The sequence below is a fragment of the Grampus griseus genome, assembly GCF_964374135.1.
Source record: "Grampus griseus genome assembly, chromosome: Y".
Classification (NCBI taxonomy): Eukaryota; Metazoa; Chordata; class Mammalia; order Artiodactyla; family Delphinidae; genus Grampus; species Grampus griseus.
Window position 1 is genome coordinate 5,407,147 of NC_139016.1, and position 19,922 is coordinate 5,427,068.

At 43.4% G+C, this 19,922-nt stretch overlaps 1 long non-coding RNA gene across 1 annotated transcript in view; it reads left to right on the forward strand.

Annotated features, from left to right (window-relative positions):
• LOC309817724 overlaps positions 1–19,922 on the forward strand; it is a 113,258-nt gene that overhangs the window by 46,264 nt on the left and 47,072 nt on the right. The gene's annotated exons all lie outside the window — the stretch shown is intronic.

Genomic DNA, 19,922 nt, shown 5'->3' on the forward strand with positions numbered 1-19,922 from the left:
AAAAACAAAAAGATTCCAAGCCTTCTAACCCATCTTTCTATTTGCTGTGACACAGGCACTGTCTCTACCACACCCTCTCAAAGCCCTGGTGCCCCAGAGAATTTTCACGAAAGGATGGCCTGCTGCCCCTGACCTTCGCGTGTGACTGTCCCTGAATGCAGTGGTTGACAGTGATACGTAACTTACAGCAGACACCTGGAACTTGGAACTCTTCTGTGCGGCATAGGTCACTTTTCTTATTATGATAGAAATCTCATATGTGCCTCAGAAGAGTGACTTCAGGGATGCTGAGCCTAGATTCTCAAGTCATATCTCAGATCAAACGAAATGCAGCCCTGGGGACTTGTGTACAGGTTAGCTCTCTGAGCAGAGCAAGCTTCGGCAAACAAGTTCACGGTGAAGAGTCAATAACTACTCAAGTGCTTCCTCCTGAGTCCAGTGGCTCTCAGATCCTGCAGTTAATGTGAAAGCTCTCTCTTCTGTCTCTTCCGTCTCTCTCTCTCTCTCAGACTGCCAAGATCTCTAAACTCCTGCAAATACTATTTCGTTAATCCCCTTTCCAATGGACTAAGCATGCAAAGGTATCTTATTTCCGTCGAGAGGCCTCCCTTTGTCCCACCTTCCTGCCATTCTTTCTCCATCCCTTCTCTGGTTCTCTGTGCCAGGAATGATCCAGCTTCTTCCAACTAGTCTTCCTTTCTGCTTCTAGCTGCAGCCTCTGTCCCAACTGCCAGCTGCAGCTCCCTGTGCACCTGCCAGAGCGTGTGTGTGTGTGTGTGTGGGGAGCGAAGCTCTGACTGCCCCCGTCCTCCCTAGCACAGCACACAGATCCCTACCCCACACGGTGTTCATCGTGAGTGACTGTGCATCGGGCATCTCTGGAAAGAGGCTTCTTGTAAAATATTTGAGGGCGGCTCTGTGTCTCCTACTGCAGGCTTATCTAGGATGGTACCTGGAATCTAGTGGATGTCCAGAGAATATGCATTAATTAATTGGTTCATTGAACTAATATAGCTAAGCTGTGGATACCAGAGGAAACTTCATCAAATATCAGCCTCTCTCTCCTACCAATGGCTCTTTAATTGTGGAGATCTTCGTGGCTTTTCTCCGGCACTATTACAGTTCATACTGCATACCTTTAGACGTGCGTAGCCCTGAAATAGCCCATCAAGGCACATGCACAATCAAATTTTCTGTATTTTTAGGCGCACAGGTGCCTAAATCCAATGTGGATGTTATTAAGGTTTTTTTAACCAAATTTAATGGGGGGAAAATATCTTAAAGGCAGACACTTCATTCATTTTATGAGAAAAGGTGTAACGGTTTTGGGGATTGATGGGTCCAGTCAATAAGCATAGAAGAGATTAGAGAGGGGCAACTATTTGTAGACAACCATAGTGATAAGTATTACATAAACAACATTATTATTAATCTGACTTTTTAAAAAGAGTTAAGCAGCCAGCTTTGTGCAGAGGTTTTCCTCTTTGTGTTCTCACGTGATGTCCATAAACACTGTGTAAAGTATAATTACATAAAATAATTATGTTCATGCTACAGTTGGCAAAATGTCCCTGAGAGTGTTGCCTTACCCACGGCCATGCCGTCAGTAAGTGGCAGAACCAGGACCAACACCAAGCTTTTGAACCCAAACTCAGTGAGTGTTCTCCTCCACCCTGGCTACCAAATTCTAAAACCCAGAGAATCTTCCCAAATCGATGCATGGTCTTTAGGGAGGTCGTAAACACCTGAAAACTGTATGTGCATGTCCGTCGTTACATTTTCTCAGGGAAAGCACCTCGATATTTCAAGTTTCTCAGAGGTTTTATGATCTATACAAACCATCAGAGAGAAAAAGCACAGGAAATGGAAACTATAAAACTTAAGGAGAGGCAGTTGCCCATCTTTTCTGTTGAAAACATATGGTCTCACAGAATGGACCTTCAGAAAAACTCTTGTTTTTCAGACTAGTGGCATAGTGATTTTTTTTTTTATGATGGCAGTGGAGATAATGATAATTAAATGTGTTGGTGTTTCTTTAGTTATATATGAATGATTTATAAATTGTATAGCGTTTCCAGTAGTTAAATATTAGATAACAATTTGTCCTGATGAAAATCACGAATGATGTTCATTTCTTTCTCTCCAAACACCAACTCTCAATATAAAAAAAGCATCTCTGAGCCACTGTGATGGACTTTGAGATGTTCTTTTTATTCAGTAGAGATGGTGGCATTGTGCTGCACCAGCCGTTCACATAGATAATCCTTTATAAAGTGCGCCCCCTGGTGCTGGGCACTGCGGAATTGCACAGCTGTCGGCCGTGGCCCTGATTCAGTGAGCAAAAACGGAAAACAGCGTCAGGGCAGGAATCGGAGAAGAGACAAAATCGGGAATAAGAAGCTGAAGCCTGACCCCATATCACATAGAAGCTGGACAGCGCAAGGTGTCAGAGGACGAGATAAATTCACGACAGGCAGTGAGGCTGCCTGCGAAGATGGGCTGCTGTCCTTCAGTATGTGGTATACACAGTCACAGGTTGGATATGGCACTGTGTCTCCGATGCGATGACACACGTCCTGAAACCAGGAGTAAAAGCAGGAGGGTCCCCACTGAACGATCACTTCTCCGGACCCACCGGGGGACTCTATGCTTCCTGCCCCTGTAGTGCTCAGCTTTGCAGGGTTACAGGCGCTGGTCCCTAAAGACGCTACACGTTTGCCAGGGGACAAGGAAGAATCCAGTGAGAGGGTAAGCCACAGCTGCTGCCTGGGCACTTGAGGCCCTCTGTTTCCAATAGGCAAGAAGAGGAGACCTTCGTCATGAGATGAGATAGGGTGGCTGTTAACTCGGTGAGGGAGGGAGGAAGAGGTGTGTCTCCAAAGTGACTTATTTTCCGCGAAATGAAGAAGTGCAGCAAGGCTGCGTTCAGAAGAACGTGGTGTCTGGGCTCCTGCTTCTCAGGGTCGAGGACCTGTGTTGCCCCATCAGGGAAGCTAGCCGGCCAGCAGAGATGGTCGCTGAGGGTGGGTGTGTCTAAGATCAGATGCGGCACTTGGGGCTGTGGTTCGTCCTAGTGGCTTTGTGCTGAACTTCCTCTGAGAGGAGGATCCAGGATCTAGAAGAGGCAGACGTGGTCCCCGAGCAGGGATGGGTAGCAGAGGTGGACTGAGGGGGACTCGCGGCAGTCCGCCCAGATGCCCCTCCCAGGAAGGTCTTGCAGCCCAGCGTGGGTGGCGGGGAGCGGTTAGGAGGGAGTTGCTTCAGCTACAGAGCATCCTTTTGCTCAAGCGCTTATCTTTCCCGGGGTGACCCCCGTGCAAAGAGTGCTTGGGGTAGAGATAGGAAGCCCCGTCACCACAGGGCGGCGCAGGACGGCTGTCACAGGTGTATCTGCTCCCGCACTCCCAGGGCTCGGCCAAAGCTTGGTCAGGGCTGCCTGGCAGCCCTGCTTTTCTCCTCTGCCACCGCCTGCTCCTCCCTTGCCCTCCACGTGTGTCGACCCGTGAGTCATGCTGTAAAACAAAGACGATTGCTCACGCTTGGGTTCTGCAAGCGTTAAGTCATGAGCCGCTGCCGTAGTTGACCAACAGTGCACGCTGAAAGGGCTTCAGGATGAAAACGAGCCTGAGGTGCTCCGTGCTTGGGGTAAACGAAGCCCTTCAGTAGTTAGATCTCAGGAAAAGAATTATCAACCCATACGTAGAAAAGCACGGAAATCACTGACGGAGGTAGCTGTTCCTCGTGACCAGCAGTAACCACCTCCTGAGAGGTGTGCTTGACTGTGTGTATTCCTCAGAAAATCACATATTCTCTGGCTTATCCCAGTGCCTCTTCGGAGCTTCCCCTCGGAGCTCCCGAGACGCTGTAGTCCGGCTGTAGTCCTCAGTACAGCCCCTGAATAAAACTGAAACTCGCAGCGCTCAGGGTGTGCGTTTTTAAAATTTCAGTTGACAGGACCCCCCTGCTGGATCCATCTCAGTATCTGCTTCCGGAGAACTCAGTCTACAGCACCTGTACTCTCTAAAAGTAATTCCTAAGGAGAAATATTTTGGATGATTATGTACTTTGTTATTGTCGATTTAGTTGACAATAAAATATCTAATTTCTTATTTAATATCTATTATTTACTGTTAACTTCTTTATTCCCCAGCCCTTTCAGAATTTAGCAGTGCTTGCTCAGGATAGACCGGATTTGTGGGATTATTTGATCTATCATAAATAGAACGTAGGGATAGTTCATTGGTAAACATGTAACTTTAGATAAAGTGTTATTTTAAAGCGAGAACAAATAGGTGGAAATACACTATATGTAGTTTATTTTTATTTTTTAAAAAAATATTTATTTATTAATTGTTTATTTGGCTGTGTCAGGTCTTGGTTGGAGCACGTGGGATCTCCGTTGTGGCACGCAGGCTTCTCTAGCTGTGGTGCGTGGGCTCCAGAGCTCACGGGCTCAGTAATTGCGGCGCATAGGCTTACTGGCCCCGCGCAGCATGTGGGATCTTAGTTCCCCGACCGGGGATCGAACCCGCATCCCCTGCATTGGAAGGTGGATTCTTAACCACCGGACCACCAGGGAAGTCCCCTATGATGTATTTTAATTAGTTCTCTGACCTTGGGATTCATTTCCCCACTGCACAGTGAAGAGACATGGCATGTAGTGGTAAACTTTAGTTTGTATTTTTTAATTGCTTTAAAGGTGATTTGTATCTGATTATTATGTATGCTTGGCAAACAGCTTCCCTTTGTGGAAATTTTTGTAATGCGGTTTAATATTTTCTTCTTAGGAAGAAACTAAAGATTTGTTTTTGCACATTGTATGTGATCTGAATTAGTGCTACAAACATAGTGTGATTTCAGTATGCAATATCCTAACAAGACTTCTCACCTGTCTGTTACTTTACTAAGTAACCAAATGTAACACAGAAAATTTAGGTGGCTGAAAACCTTTGCTCTGAAGTAAAGGATATTTGTTGTTCCTGCAGGGGGCACTGTTCTACAATATAAAAGACCAGTCTAGGCACTGGTACTGGGTTTGCCCTGCCCTCTGGTTATAAGTCTAATACTAGGCTTCTTGACTTAATGCTTAAAAAACATATTTTCCATAATGTGGCCACAAACAGGTTTTGTTTGTGGTAATATACTAGCAACTGGTCTTGGTCCTTTATTAAAAATATATATATAGTTTGAACTTTTGCTGTTGAACACCAGATTCTAACTTTTAGTGTGTATTTTTAAAACGGTATTGAAATAGTAAAATAATGTTTTAACTTTCTGGGCTTCGTTTATTATTATTATTATTACAAAGTTAATAAGGCAAAAGTGATGTTGACTTGTCCTAAATACAGCTAAATTGCTGGTCTCTAGTGGAAGATGTGGGGGAAGGGTCCCTTGGTCCTTGTGTGGTTCTGAGGGAATCGTACCAGTCCCCCTTTGAAGGCATTAGGACTTTTCTCCCATCAGCTGGAAGGGTAAACGTTTTGGCAAGTGGCTCACCCTGTAGCACCTCGCAGGACTGAGGAACTTAATCCTACGCGCAAAACCTTGGAGTCTGTCCCCTTGGAAAGACCCTAGTCGGAATATTGTTACCAACTTGAATTTCCCCTTCAAATAAAAAAGAATGCTTGTCATTTTCAGTCTCCTGTGCTGGGATTCAAATGCAAGTATGACTTCGCCTGCCCAACCACAGTGGGAGGATGAACAGTTAGAATCCTGAGGTTCCGAGAACTGGGTGGAGGCCCTCATTTTATCTCCTGTCTTTTCAACCCTGCCCCAGTAGAGAACACACTCCGTCTGTGCAAGGATGTTTCACGTACACCCTCAACAAAGCAGCCTGGGAATCAGGCGCCTGGTGGCTTTGTGGTACGGGATGGGTTGCCCTTTCCCATCTGTGTCAACCCTCCGTCCTCACCCCCATCCCTGTCTTAAGCACCTGAGGCTCTGTGTTGGGCTGCTGGCTGTGTTGTGGAAGCCCTCCTACTGGTAACCTCAGTCGGGATACATCACCCCAAGGCTTCATGTGTCCAGGCTGTGTTTGCACTTTACTGGCTCTCCTAACCCTCTTCTGCAATTTCATTTGAAGATATGGACTCTGTGAATTTAATATATAGCATACCTACCGAGCCACGTTGAGACCAGATCTTTCAGGGGTGCTTCTAACTTGGTTTCCTCTTCTTTTTTTTTCAGTATTTTTGAGGTATGGTTGAAAAATAAAATTGTAAGATATTTAAAGGGTACACGGTGATGATTTGGTGTACGTGTAGATTGTGAAAGGGTTCCCCCATAGAGTTAATCAACACATCCATGACCTCACATCCTTCCCTTTGTAGGAGGGAGGGAGTCTGTGATCAGGGTTGGAAAGGAAATGAAATCTTACAAGTAAGGCACTTCAATAATTGTTTTCCTCTAGGATGGGAGGTGGAAAAAGCCACATATTAAGGAAATCCAGAAGGTCAGAGCTTGCATAATAGTCTAGGAAGACACTTCTCCACGCATGGTCTGTAGACATTTGCGGTGCGACGAGCTGAGCTTTCAGTGTGGCCCTCACTGGTCTCTCTGGATTGCATGGGCAGTGGGCAGTTTGGGATCCAGGGGCTTCTCCCTCCGTTCCCCAGTGTGTGTGTGTGTGTGAGTGTGTGTGTGTGTGTGTGTGTGTGTGAGAGAGAGTGTGTGTGCGTGTGCATGCGTGCGTGTGCATGTGTGTGTGTGTGCGCGCGCGTGCGTGTGTGTGTGTGTTTTGGGGCTGGGAGGGCTGCACACACACTCAGCTCCTCATGACAGGAGGGGCTATAAGTGCCAAAACTGTGTGTCCAGTCATGCTGGGCTCCGAACATCTCTCTGGAGGATGACGAGAGGATGGAAGCAATGGCTTCTCTTTTCTCACTGCCCATGGCTTTGGAACTTGCCCCGTTTCCCAATGAATCCCATTCCTTAAGCTACACTGTGATGTGGTGGGATTTCTCGTAAACACTGATGCATCAGAGAGAGTGACCCTGACCTTGCCCACCATGCCCCAGTGACCTAAGTTAGAAGCAAGTGGAGCTCTTCCAAAAACTCAGATTTCTGTGCCCTAGCAGAACCTATTGAATCAGGATGGAGCCTGCCTTTTTTTTTTTTTTTTTTAATTTTATTTTATTATTATTATTATTTTTTTTGTGGTACGCGGGCCTCTCACTGCTGTGGGTTCTCCCGTCGCGGGGCACAGGCTCCGGACGCGCAGGCCCGGCGGCCATGGCTCACGGACCCAGCCGCTCCGCGGCACGTGGGATCCTCCCGGACCGGGGCACGAACCCGCGTCCCCCGCATCGGCAGGCGGACTCTCAACCACTGCGCCACCAGGGAAGCCCCTGGAGCCTGCCTTTTCAACAAATTCCCAGGTGACATCTACACACACTTGACTTGGAGAAGTAATGATCCAGGTCATTGGATCACTAGAGTTCATGGGATGACCTGGACGACTTGTGAAGACTCGGGTTGCCTGGCCCCGCCCCCAGCTTCCCATTCAGTTGGTCTGGGGTGGAGCTCAGTGATCGGCATTTCTCTCGCGCTTCCAGGTGACGCTGTTTCTGCTGATTGGAAGACTAGATTTAGAGAACCATTGGTTTAAATCTGCGACTCTAACGGAAAAATGACACTCACTCACTTGGTCATAGTAGCCTTTGAAGAAGAGGAAGCTAAAACAAATTTCTCTGGAGGCTACATTCCTAAAATAAGAGAAGAAATCAAAATCAAATTCCAAAGAAATGTGCTTCTGGTACCCTCATCAGTGTATTTGATAAATGGCGGGAGAGACAGAGAAGGGGAGAGTGAAAGAAAGAATGATGCGGACAACACGATTTGGGAGAATGGGTCCATCTGATACCATAATCACTACAACTGTATGTTTTTGTGTATGTGTGGCTTAAACCAAGAACACAGTGGTATGTAGTAGATTTCCAAATATTTCATACCCTGGGAATGTGGCAGTTTTGTCAAGCCACAGTTTAAAGGTGCAAGTTGTTTAAGTGAATGCACTAAGCTGTCCCTCTTCAATAAACAAAGGTTTAAACGGTACTGTGGATACCCGAGATTGTGAGCCTAGTCCGTATACGTGGTTCTCTTCACGTGTGCCCATTCATGTTCATGTGCCCATTCATGTTCATAAATAACTTATAAACACGTGAATAGTGACAGAGGAAGGAATGTTCGGTAGCCACTTCGCTGTGTCTGTTCTTACCCATGTTTGAGTTCAGCAGGATTCAGTGGCACGGTATTTGCAGAATAAATGAACAAGTGGATAAACAGAGTACATTCTGTAATTTACAAAATTTTTAGGAGAAAAGAAATATAGCCTGACCCTATTTTTAATAGCCTTATTGAGATATATTTCACATACTATAAAATTGATCCAGTTGAAGTGTACAATTCAGTGTTTTATTAGTATATTCACAAATCTGCAGCCATTACCACGGTCCTTTTTTTTTTTAGCATAGTATATTTTTTTTTAATAAATTTATTTTATTTATTTATCTTTGGCTGCTTTGGGTCTTCGTTGCAGTGTGCGGGCTTCTCACTGCGGTGGCCTCTCGTTGCGGAGCGTGGGCTCTAGGCACGCGGGCTTCAGTATTTGTGGCATGCGGGCTCAGTAGTTGTGGTCCACGGGCTCTAGAGCACAGGCTCAGTAGTTGTGGCACACGGGCTTAGCTGCTCGGCGGCATGTGGGATCTTCCCGGACCAGCGATCAAACCCGTATCCCCTGCAATGGCAGGTGGATTCTTAACCACTGCGCCACCAGGGAAACCCTACCACGGTCCATTTTGAAATAGTTTTATCACCTCAAAAAGAAGTCCTGTATCCTTCATCTATGATTCCCAGTGCCTTCAGCCGCCAACTAGCCCTAGGCAGCCACGAAGCTACTTTCTGTTTCTATTGATCTCCCGATTCTCTACATTTCCTGCAAATGGAATCATGTATGTGCCTGGCTTCTTTCGCTTAGCATAGTGTTCTCAGGGTTCATCCACGTTATAGCATGTATCACAAGTCCATTCTTTTTTACGGCTGAAAAATATTCTTTGTATGGATAGATCACATTTTGTTTATCATTCATCAGTTGATGTGCATTTGGGTTGTTTCTACCTATTGGCTATTATGAAGTACCTGCCTCATTCAGTGGTCAGTGAGATGGTCTTACTGGTGTAACCTTAAGTGAACACATTTCATATTGGTTTCTAAATTTTGTGGTGTGGTTAATTTAAAATTTTTTTCTTGAACAGTGTGGTTACATTGGGGTTGAGTTGGTACAACTTAAAGGTACATAGACGTAATTTTGAAACAATAATTTATATATATATATATATATTTTGAGATTATATATATATATATATTTTGAGAAATGTTGCACATATATTATTTTGAAACAATCACCAGCTTATAGAAAAGTTGCAAGTAGAGTACAAAGAACTTTCTCTTTTCTGGAAACATTTGGAGGTAAATTACCCATCTGACACCTTGGACCCTGAAGAGTGTAGTGTGCATGTCTGTAGTATGTAGACAGAGTGCAAGCACCAGAAGCAGGAAACTCACGCAGATACATTCCCACCTTCTAGTGATCAGACCCCATTCAAGCTTCACCGGTTGTCCTAATAATGTCCTTTAGAGCACAAGGAGCCAGTTAGTCATCACGTCCCTTTACTCGCCTTTGATCTGGTTCCTCATCTTTCTTTGACTTTCTTGATCTTGGCACAGTTGAAATTTACAAGCCAGTCATTTCATGGAATGCCCCTCCGTGTGGGTTTATCTGGTATTTCCTCATGGTTATGTCTGGGCTGCACGTCTTTGCCAGGGGTAGCACAGAAGTGATGCACTGTTCTTTTCATTGCACTCTGTCAGAAGGCCCATTATTTTCATCAGTCCCGTTGCTGCTGCTGATTTGATTAAGGTGGCCCCCAGTTTTAACACTCTTATTTTATATAAGGTTAGCTCTTTACGTGATGCTAGTTCAATAAGCAACCAAGGTTAGAGTCTGTAATAAAATCATTCTATCAAAGTTTTAGAGATGAGAAACATCAGTTCCTCCATTTGACAAGTACCCGTAATACCTGGAATGCAGGTTGACTGCTAACTCGTTTGTCATGTAGACTTCACCTTTGAAGTCCATGTAGTACTTTAAAAGAAATTGAGCCGAAGTTGAATATTTCTGACTTAATTTCACTTAACGTTTGAATCATTTTTTTTCTGGAAAATTCATCGAACTGAGATGTCTTGGAGTAAGAGCTTCCTAAGTGTTTCTTTAGGAAAATAGGAGATCATAGTTTGGAAAAAAAGGGTGTAAAAATTTTACTTTCCAGAAGACTATTTCTCATCTCATACCTAGTTTATTTGTATTTATGTACAGACCCTCAGAATACGTAACATTTCATTTAAAGGCTATATTTTCTCATGTTTTAGACTTGTTTTATCAAGAAAAGGTAAATGCCCAAAGTAAACCGTGGTTTCTCACCCTTCGCATCATGGTCATTTGGGCTGGGTGATGGTTGTGGCACGGTCCTGGGCATGCTAGGGTGCAGAACAGCTTCGCCAGCCTCTGCCCACTAGATCCAGAGGCCCCACCCTGTCCTGATCCAGAGGCCCCACCCTGTCCTGACAGCCAAAAGTATCTCCAGATATTACAGACGTACCTTTCTGGGGAACAGAAGGGTGGACAAACAGACTTGCCTCTGCTTGAGAACCACTGAAGCAAATTGTAGAATTTTTATATAATTTCTAAATCTTGCCATTTAGAAAGTATCGGTGGAATTATAGATTCTAGTTGAGATTTCTATTCGAGTAGAATTTTCAACAGTATTAAATGTATGGGATTGTAAGTGTTAGTTTCAAGAGAAAAGTAGACCAGATAAGGTTAAATTTTAAGTATTTCTGGAGGTATATTTTTGCACTATAACACATATTAAAGTAGGTGCCGTAGGGATGACATTTATTTTTTGTTAAACTTCATGAGACTTTAGACACCGAATCAACCTCTTTCATGTCAGTGAAGCCAACTGTCGTATCCCTGACTAGACGTTGATAGAGTTTCTTGTCACATAGAAGGATGAATTGTCTGGAACTGCAGTCAGCAAAATGACACTGTGCTGGTGATAACCGGTGAGCGCAGCGCACATTCCTGAGGGGAATTTAGGTGGGAATATTTTTTCCCGAGGCCCCTCACAGTCAAATCAAATTACCTGCCGTAATTGCTTTTCAGTGGTGCCAACTTCTCCTGTTTTCAATCCTTTCCTGTCACATTGCCACCGTGAGGACTGAATTGCAAGGAACTGCACACAATTTGAAATGGGTGTTTATTAACTAGAAAAATCCTCTTGGCAAACAAAATACTTTTTAACTAAATTCACTGTATGTGGTAGGGAGGAAGGAAAAATACTTTCCCCCAGTATCTCCTGAGTCCTTGGACAGGTCAGAAATGAAGCTTTAGTAACCACAGGTGCTCAGAAAGGAATGCAAAAATATTTCTGATGTGTTGTTTGCCCATTATGCAAGTATTTGTTTTATTGCAGCTATTGAAATACCTTTACACATATTTTCTGGCAAAGCAAGCATTTATTTTGGAAACCTTTATTTGGCTTTTAAGGTTGCTATTACTCAATTGTTTGCTCAACAGAGGAAAAAAAATGGGAAATGCTTTTCAAGTTAGTTCTCACCTAGTGGCTCCTTTATTCCCCTCAAGAAGAAATCTTTGGGGGTTAGGCGAGTGCTAAAATGGTTCAGGAATCAAAGAAATACCCGAGGAAGTTCGAAGAAGCCGATCGATTGCTACGTGAAGATGACAGCTCTTGGCAACTCCTGCTGCAGAGGGTTAAGAATTTTAAAAAAGAGAACACACGAACCCCGAAGATAAAAACTGGAGAAAAGGGCTTGCCTGGTGGCACGGTGGTTGAGAATCTACCTGCTAATGCAGGGGACACGGGTTCGAGCCCTGGTCTGGGAAGATACCGCATGCCGCGGAGCAACTAGGCCCGTGAGCCACAACTACTGAGCCTGCGCGTCTGGAGCCTGTGCTCCGCAACGAGAGAGGCTGCGATAGTGAGAGGCCCGCGCACCGCGATGAAGAGTGGCCCCCGCTTGCCACAACTAGAGAAAGCCCTCGCACAGAAACGAAGACCCAACACAACAAAAATAAATTAATTAATTAATAAAGTCCTACCCCCAACATCTTAAAACAAAACTGGAGAAAAATTACAGGCAGATATGAGACTAATGGAAGTTAACAAGAGAAGGAGCTTCACGGGAACAAGGAATTTCACTTTGTTCTAAGTTTCCTTTTGTCCACGCTCGCTTCCTCAGGTATCAGAGGCGATCATGGAAAGTGGGTAGATAAGAGTATGAGGCAGGCTTTGGTTGGGCGTGAATATAAGTTTGCGCTAAACTAGATTTATGAACAAACGAGAATATGTCTGTTGACTGAAAAAAAATGCATGACGTAAGAGCTGTGAGTTAAGTTTTATTTTGGGCAAAATGAGGGCTGTAACCTGGGATGCAGCCTCTCAGATCGCCCTGAGGAACTGCCCTGAGGAGGGAGAGCGGAGGTCAGCGTAGATGTGATTTTAGTGAAGGAGGATACGTGCAACGAAGCATACATTTTGGCGGAACGTTGCTGCCGGTCACAAGAAAGTTGCTGCTCGTCACAAGGAGCAGACGTCTCCATTAATGATTTTAGTGCTTTTCTATATATGAGAAGATGCAAGAAGTTGGGCCCCTAAAATCTTCTCCTGAAAAGATCTAACTTTCTGCAGGCCTGTTCTGCCAGTTTTTCCAGAGCACAAACGCCTCATTTCTGATCTCTGCCCTGAACTCCTTTCAGGGGGTGTTAGAGGTCAGCGACTGCAGTTGCCAGTGACCTCATCCTTGTAGAGGCAGATGGCTAGTGCCAATTTGCAGTTGGCAGCCCTAAAGACAAGAACGAAATCAGTTTAATAATGCGATTCCATGGGATGTCTTGGGTAAAGGAAAGAAAAGACGATTCAGCAGATGATACCAATCTAGACGTGGTGAGCTGAGGTGAGGAACCGTGAAACCCACATGGAAGAGAAGTGTATTGGCGGCCCCTGGCGCACAAGTGGAGTGCTGAATTCTGAGTGACCAAGACTGGGAGGGTTTTCTATGTATAGTTGCATTTTTATTTCTGCTGCTACATAATTTATCTTACGATATAGTGAAGACACACAGAGTGACAAAACTCAGCACAACAAAGACCATGAGAGAAATATTTCACCTAGATTGCAGAGACATGGGGGAAAATTAAAATAGCTTTATTTTCATAATAATTTACATTTCTAATGCAATTACCTAAAAAAAAAAAGTGCTAGGTCATCTCCCACCCATAGTATCTCAGCATCAATTTTTGGAGTATGACCAAAAAAACCCCAAAAAACAAAAAACACACCCGGAGAAAATGAGGAAAGTTTAGTGGAGGATGAAAAGAAGAATAGATATTTTATCCTTCCATAGGGGATATAAGACTGTATAAGACTCAGTATTATACAGATGTTAGTAGGCCCCAAATTAATCTCCAGATTCTTTGTACCTAACAAAATCCTAAGAATTTCTTAAGGCTTGTCTGTATTTGTCAGCACACACACACGTATTTACAACAGATATGCACATGAAGAAAATATGTAGTAAAGGTGATATTTCATGTCAGTGGCTTAACAGTATTGGTAAATATGATTCTGATAAAAAAATTAATAATTTCTATACCAAAAAACCCCAAAACACCCAGGCTTATTCAAGTTGGAAATCTGGTACCTGTAGCTTTTACTAGCTTTATTCAGAAAGCTAACAACACGTCCGCTTCTAGAATTTTCCCTCACGTGACCTGGAGAGACATAAATATAATCAGTCATTTTTGTTATCAAAGAAGCGAGCTTGTGACCCCCTTCTTCTGTGAGAGGCACCTGCTTGTCCCTACGTTTCTGTCCTCTGCGCCTCGTGGAACCCTCTCTCCCTTTCCAGATGTCCCTGACCCCGAGCTCGCCTCTCTTCTCTCTGGTTGGGCTGGACGCCCCATTTCAGGTCTCTGCTTCTTGGCCTGTGGCTACCTCAGAGGCAAGGCTGCCTGGAGAGAGAGCAGGTGACCCCTTATCACCTTCTGTTCGCTGTGGGAAAAGTCACATCGCTGGGCTGCTTAGATCAGGTGGTGCTGAGACCCTCCTGTTCCTCCCTGGCGCACATTGGCTTGTTGACATTGGTTCCAGCTGACTGTTCCTCATCACGTAACCGCCGCCCCTCGGTTTAGCTAAAGGCAACACTGCTGGGGTGCAGACGGTGCGTGGACAGCCACGTGCCTGAGCTACATGTTCTAAGACTTTCAGCTGATGTAATAGACTTCCTTCTCACTGGACAATAAAACATGTGACTGTAGAAGGAGAGAATTTTCTCTACCTCCTGTCCCTCTTTAATGTCTTGATGAAACTGTCTCCTTTGTGGCACCCCAAAGCTTTTATTATTTTATTTTATTTTATTTATTTATTTATTTTTTGCGGTACACGGGCCTCTCACTGTTGTGGCCTCTCCCATTGTGGAGCACAGGCTCCGGACGTGCAGGCTCAGCGGCCATGGCTCACGGGCCCAGCCGCTCCGCGGCATGTGGGATCCCCCCGGACCGGGGCACGAACCCCCGTCCCCTGCATCGGCAGGCGGACTCTCAACCACTGTGCCACCAGGGAGGCCCCCAAAGCTTTTATTTTACAGTCACTGTCAGTGCCTTGGCTTTTTTGGATGCATCATTACATGTATGGCCTGGGGGAAGGTGCCAGTCACCTTTGGGCTGTGCTGCCCAGTAGACAGATGTGATTCCTCTGCTCTCTCTTCTGCATTTTAGCAGCGCTATGACCAGCTCACGCTTGAAAGGGCTCTCATTTCTTTCATGCTGAGTGAAAGTACTTTGATGGCTAATAACCAAGGAGTTCCTCATGAACAGCAACATGCGTGGTCCTTTTATGTCCGCTTCTGCATTTCCACTTTGTGTAGTGCCTCGTCCATGGGTAGGGCTCAATAAATATTCACCACCATGAGCTAATCTAAGATGAAATTGCTCTCCCTAAAGCTCATGGTTTGGTGAGTTTGGACTGTGAGAGAATGGCTGGCATCTGTCATCGTGCAGATAAGCATTCCTAATCAAGTTTAAATGCTGGAGGAATTTCCCTTCATTCCAACCTTCTATTAGGACTCATTCATAGGTTGGGAGAAGCTGAGAAGTCTTGTCAACACCGTATCAGTGGGGACAGATGAGTTCCTTCCGTCCTGAAATGTTATCCACAGCCACAGCAGGAATACACGGCCGCTGCTGTCCGGGAGCATTTGAAACCCAGGCTTCAAGCTACCCAATACTGCACTGATACCGTCAGAGTTGATTACCGGATTTCCATCCCCGCAGAAGTGTCACCCCAGGCCACTCATGCAACAGCAGCCTGTTTGTTGGATGAATGAGAACAAGTTCATTCATAGGAGGAGCCAAGTGCTTGACGCAAGGAGGGCACAAACAGCTCATGCTTTCGAGTAAGTTTAACTTTGCTAATGTGATGACTGAACATTCTGGCCCTTCTGGCATACAGAAGTATTCAATTGTGACACAAGATTTTAAAAATGTATCTTCGTTTAATACCATTTCCCATTAAATAAATGAAATAGATGAGCTTATCAGTTTTATCTCTTTAAGTTTTCATCCGCTGAATTTCCTTGAATTCTTTCTACCAAAACCCTTCTGACTAAATTCATATTAACTCAGCTAATAAAAATATCACCTATAAATATCACTCAGGCATAAAAAGAAATGAAATTGAGTTATTTGTAGGGAGGTAGATGGACCTAGAGTCTGTCATACAGAGTGAAGCAAGTCAGAAAGAGAAAAACAAATACCGTATGCTAACACATATGTATGGAATCTAAAAAAAAAAATGGTCTGAAGAACCTAGGGGCAAGAGACGGGAATAAAGACACAGACCTACTAGAGAATGGACTTGAGGACACGGGGAGGGGGAAGGGTAAGCTGGGATGGAGTGAGAGAGAGGCATGGACATATATACACTATCAAATGTAGAATAGACAGCTAGTGGGAAGCAGCCACATAGCACAGGGAGATCAGCTCGGTGCTTTGTGACCACCTAGAGGGGTGGGATAGGGAGGGTGGGAGGGAGGGAGATGCAAGAGGGAAGAGATATGGGAACATATGTATAGGTATAGCTGATTCACTTCGTTATACAGCAGAAACTAACACAACACTGTAAAGCAATTATACTCCAATAAAGATGTTAAAAAAAATCACCTAAAAAAAAAAATCACCTATATTTCCTGCTGAGGAGGTGTATCTATGTGTGTTACTAAAAATAGAGTCCATTTGCAAATGTTAATCTATACAAAGGTAAACACAGGGGCAGAGGAAGGGCTTAACAAGAGGGGGAAGAGGCTGAGAATGTGAGCAAGTTGTGTTTCAAATGGTACCAATAGGGCTTCCCTGGTGGTGCAGTGGTTGAGAGTCCGCCTGCCGATGCAGGGGGTGCGGGTTCGTGCCCGGTCCGGGAGGATCCCACGTGCCGCGGAGCGGCTGGGCCCGTGGGCCATGGCGCTGGGCCTGCGCATCCGGAGCCTGTGCTCGGTGGCGGGAGGGGCCACAGCAGTGAGAGGCCTGCGTACTGCAAAAAAAAAAAAAAAAAAAAAAAAATTGGTACCAATAAACAAAAAGAAAGATCAGAAGAAATAGCAACATTCTGAAATAGGTGTTCAGAGGTGCTTTAGTTGCCACAGTCCTGGCGGGATTCCACAGGCAATGAAGTAACTCAATAGAGAAGGGCCCCAGGTCACTCACAGCATTTTGAATGCCCCACAGGGTAAAGTTATATACGATTCTCCAAAGCCAAAAGCTAACTTTGTTATACATAGAAACCCAAGACATTCTCTTTATGGTTCTAACATATATTGAGTACTGGAGGAATGCAACCTGCAGGTCACTCGAAGAAATATTTTACTTTCGTTCGTTGAGAATACCACTGAGAGTTCACTACTTGAGAAAATCTCATCATTTTTGAAAATCCCCCTTGCTCTCTGAGTTGTGGGTAGATACTCATGTATCAGGCTGCACGTGATATTATATATTTTTGGTAGATTTACAACTAGGCACCAACATACTTATCCGTTTTCAAAATGTCAGTTTTTTTCGAAAGTATCATTATTCATTTGAACAGTGTCTTACGTCTCCTATATCTAAGTTGTTGTTTAAAAATAGGAGCAACCCTGTAACGGCCTCATTCTGCAGTCATCGTGCCCAATATTTATATATTTAAAAAGAGAATTATAAAAAATTATAGTGTCTTTGTTTCTGCTTTGCATTGCAATGGGCATTGTTTCCTATAATATTTATAATAATATATGTAGGTAGACTATGGTACCCATGAATTTTATTTAAGGAGAGTTAAAAAGGTACGATGAAGTATTTCTGGTACAGAGGGGGAATGGTTCAGAGAAAAGAACCACTGATGTAAAGGATGCAGGCCATGGGAGGAACTGTAATCATTAGTGGAGCTCTAGAAAATCACGGAGGTCTAGGCTTTAAAAAAAAATCCATATAATTATGGAAAGGGGGCCAAGCAGATTCCAGGGAAACATGGGAATGGAGTCACTCTGACATGGACTGTTAGCAAAACGTTGAACATAAAGTAAAAATACATATATAATGTTTTTTCTAAATCTAAATAAAGGTCACCTATTAATTACAAAGCTGTGTCCTATAGAGTAGACAAAGATGTCTAAGACAGTTCCTACTTAGGAGGAATTCACATCCTAATTTGAGTGAAAATACATAAACACTGATGTAGGAGAAGACAGTTGGTTCAAACATTTAAGAATGGAATTCAAGTTTGTAAGAAATATGACTGGTAACGTTGCTAAATGGGTAATTCTTGAAGGGTTAGGATAACCTTTATAAGTTTCTAAAAAACGTATGCTTTAGTTTATATATAATTATATATACTTACAATTATTATGTATCATTATAATAGAAAATGATTCTTCTCCTCCACTACTTAAAAGATTAAAAATCCTTCACCTTGAGGAGATGAGACACTCATCTGTGCCTTCTTCTTGGCATTTTATATTTTTAATTAAATTCACTAAGTCACTGAGGATTAAAGTCAGTGTTTGATATGATGTGAAACTCTGAATCTTTTATTTTAGCCAGATTGCTAGCTAGTTGTCCTGATACCATTTACTGCAGAATTCTTTCTCTCTTAATAGGAAGGTTCTGGTCATTAATCCTCCTCTCCCCTCTCCCCCCATGGAGTTATGTTTAATATATTTTTCCAGTTTCAACTCAGGAACATTATACTAATGAAAGTCTGACTAAAGTCCCAACAATAGAATATGCACGGGCTTATTTCCATGCTCTCTCACTCACTGGTTATTCCTTATTTCTATTAATGCTTATTGAATTTAATAGATGATAAATATCTCATTATTTTGGTGAATAATATTGAGATTAAATTATTTTAAATAGCTGCTGGCACCTTTTTTGGTGTACAAAGTTGTACAACAGTTTCCTAGTGACTTTTGAATATTCTTTGCTTATTAAAGGTATTTTAACATCTGTCTTAGTCAGCTTGGGCTGCCATAAAAAAATACCATAGGCTGGGGGGTCTAGACAACAGAAATTTATTTCTCACAGCTCTGGAGACAGGAAGTCCCAGATCAAGGTGCTGGCATAGTCAGGTTCTTGGTGGGAGCTCTCTTCCCGACTTTCAGATGGCCAGCTTGTCCTTATGGCATCACACGGGGGAGAGAGAGCACTGATGTGTCTTCTTAGAGGGACACTGACCTCACAATGGAGGCTCCTCTCTTACGATGCAGTCATCTCCCAAAGGCCCCACTTCCTAATACATCACATTGGATGTTGGGACTTCAACATATGAATTTTGGGGAGGACGCAAACATTCAGTCCGTTACAAAATCTTTTCCACCACATAGGTTGCACATTTTTTCCTAGATGTTTAATGAGTAAATTTTTTTCAATGTTTTTGTTAAAATGCAAAAAATTAAATTCATATATAGTGAAAATTTTAACCTATTTTGTTTTCTGTTTGTAAAGATCATTGTGTATTGCAGTATGAGATAAATATTCACTCATATTTTCATCTAGTTCTCAAAAACTTTTATATTTAATTTCTCAGCCATCGCAAAAGGAATTTGTTGTGCCCATGAGCTTAAATTTTATTGTTCAAAAAGGTGTCAGTGAATAATATAGTCTTCCTTATTATCTTGAATGGAATGCTTAAACTTGGATCCTCCATAACAGGATTAGCTATTTGTACTGTTGATATTGAAACTATCCATATGAATTTGCTTAAATAAAAACATTATTATAGGACTTCCCTGGTGGCGCAGTGGTTGGGAGTCCGCCTGCCGATGCAGGGGACGCGGGTTCGTGCCCCGGTCTGGGAAGATCCCACATGCCGCGGAGCGGCTGGGTCCGTGAGCCATGGCCGCTGCGCCTGCGCGTCCGGAGCCTGTGCTCCGCAACGGGAGAGGCCACAACAGCGAGAGGCCCGTGTACCACAAACAAAACAAAACAAAACAAAACAAAAAAAACATTATTATAATTGTTGCACCTGGATAGTACCCTTAACGTATGATGGTGCGTATCGTATGTTACTGTTGTTGTTGTTGTTGTTAAAAATTTCAAGGGTATTTTCATACATATATTTTTCCCAGTTACTTTCTGGTTACAATTTATAATTTTATATGTTCATCACATTCTTGAGATTTTTTTCATGGTAATTTATTCTAGCATTATTATTTTATTGTTATCATTAGTTTTACTTTTATTTGCCTGTTAGGTAAACTAGGAAATTATGTATCTGTATATTTTCTTATCTGTGACTTTTATTTTTTAACATCTTTAT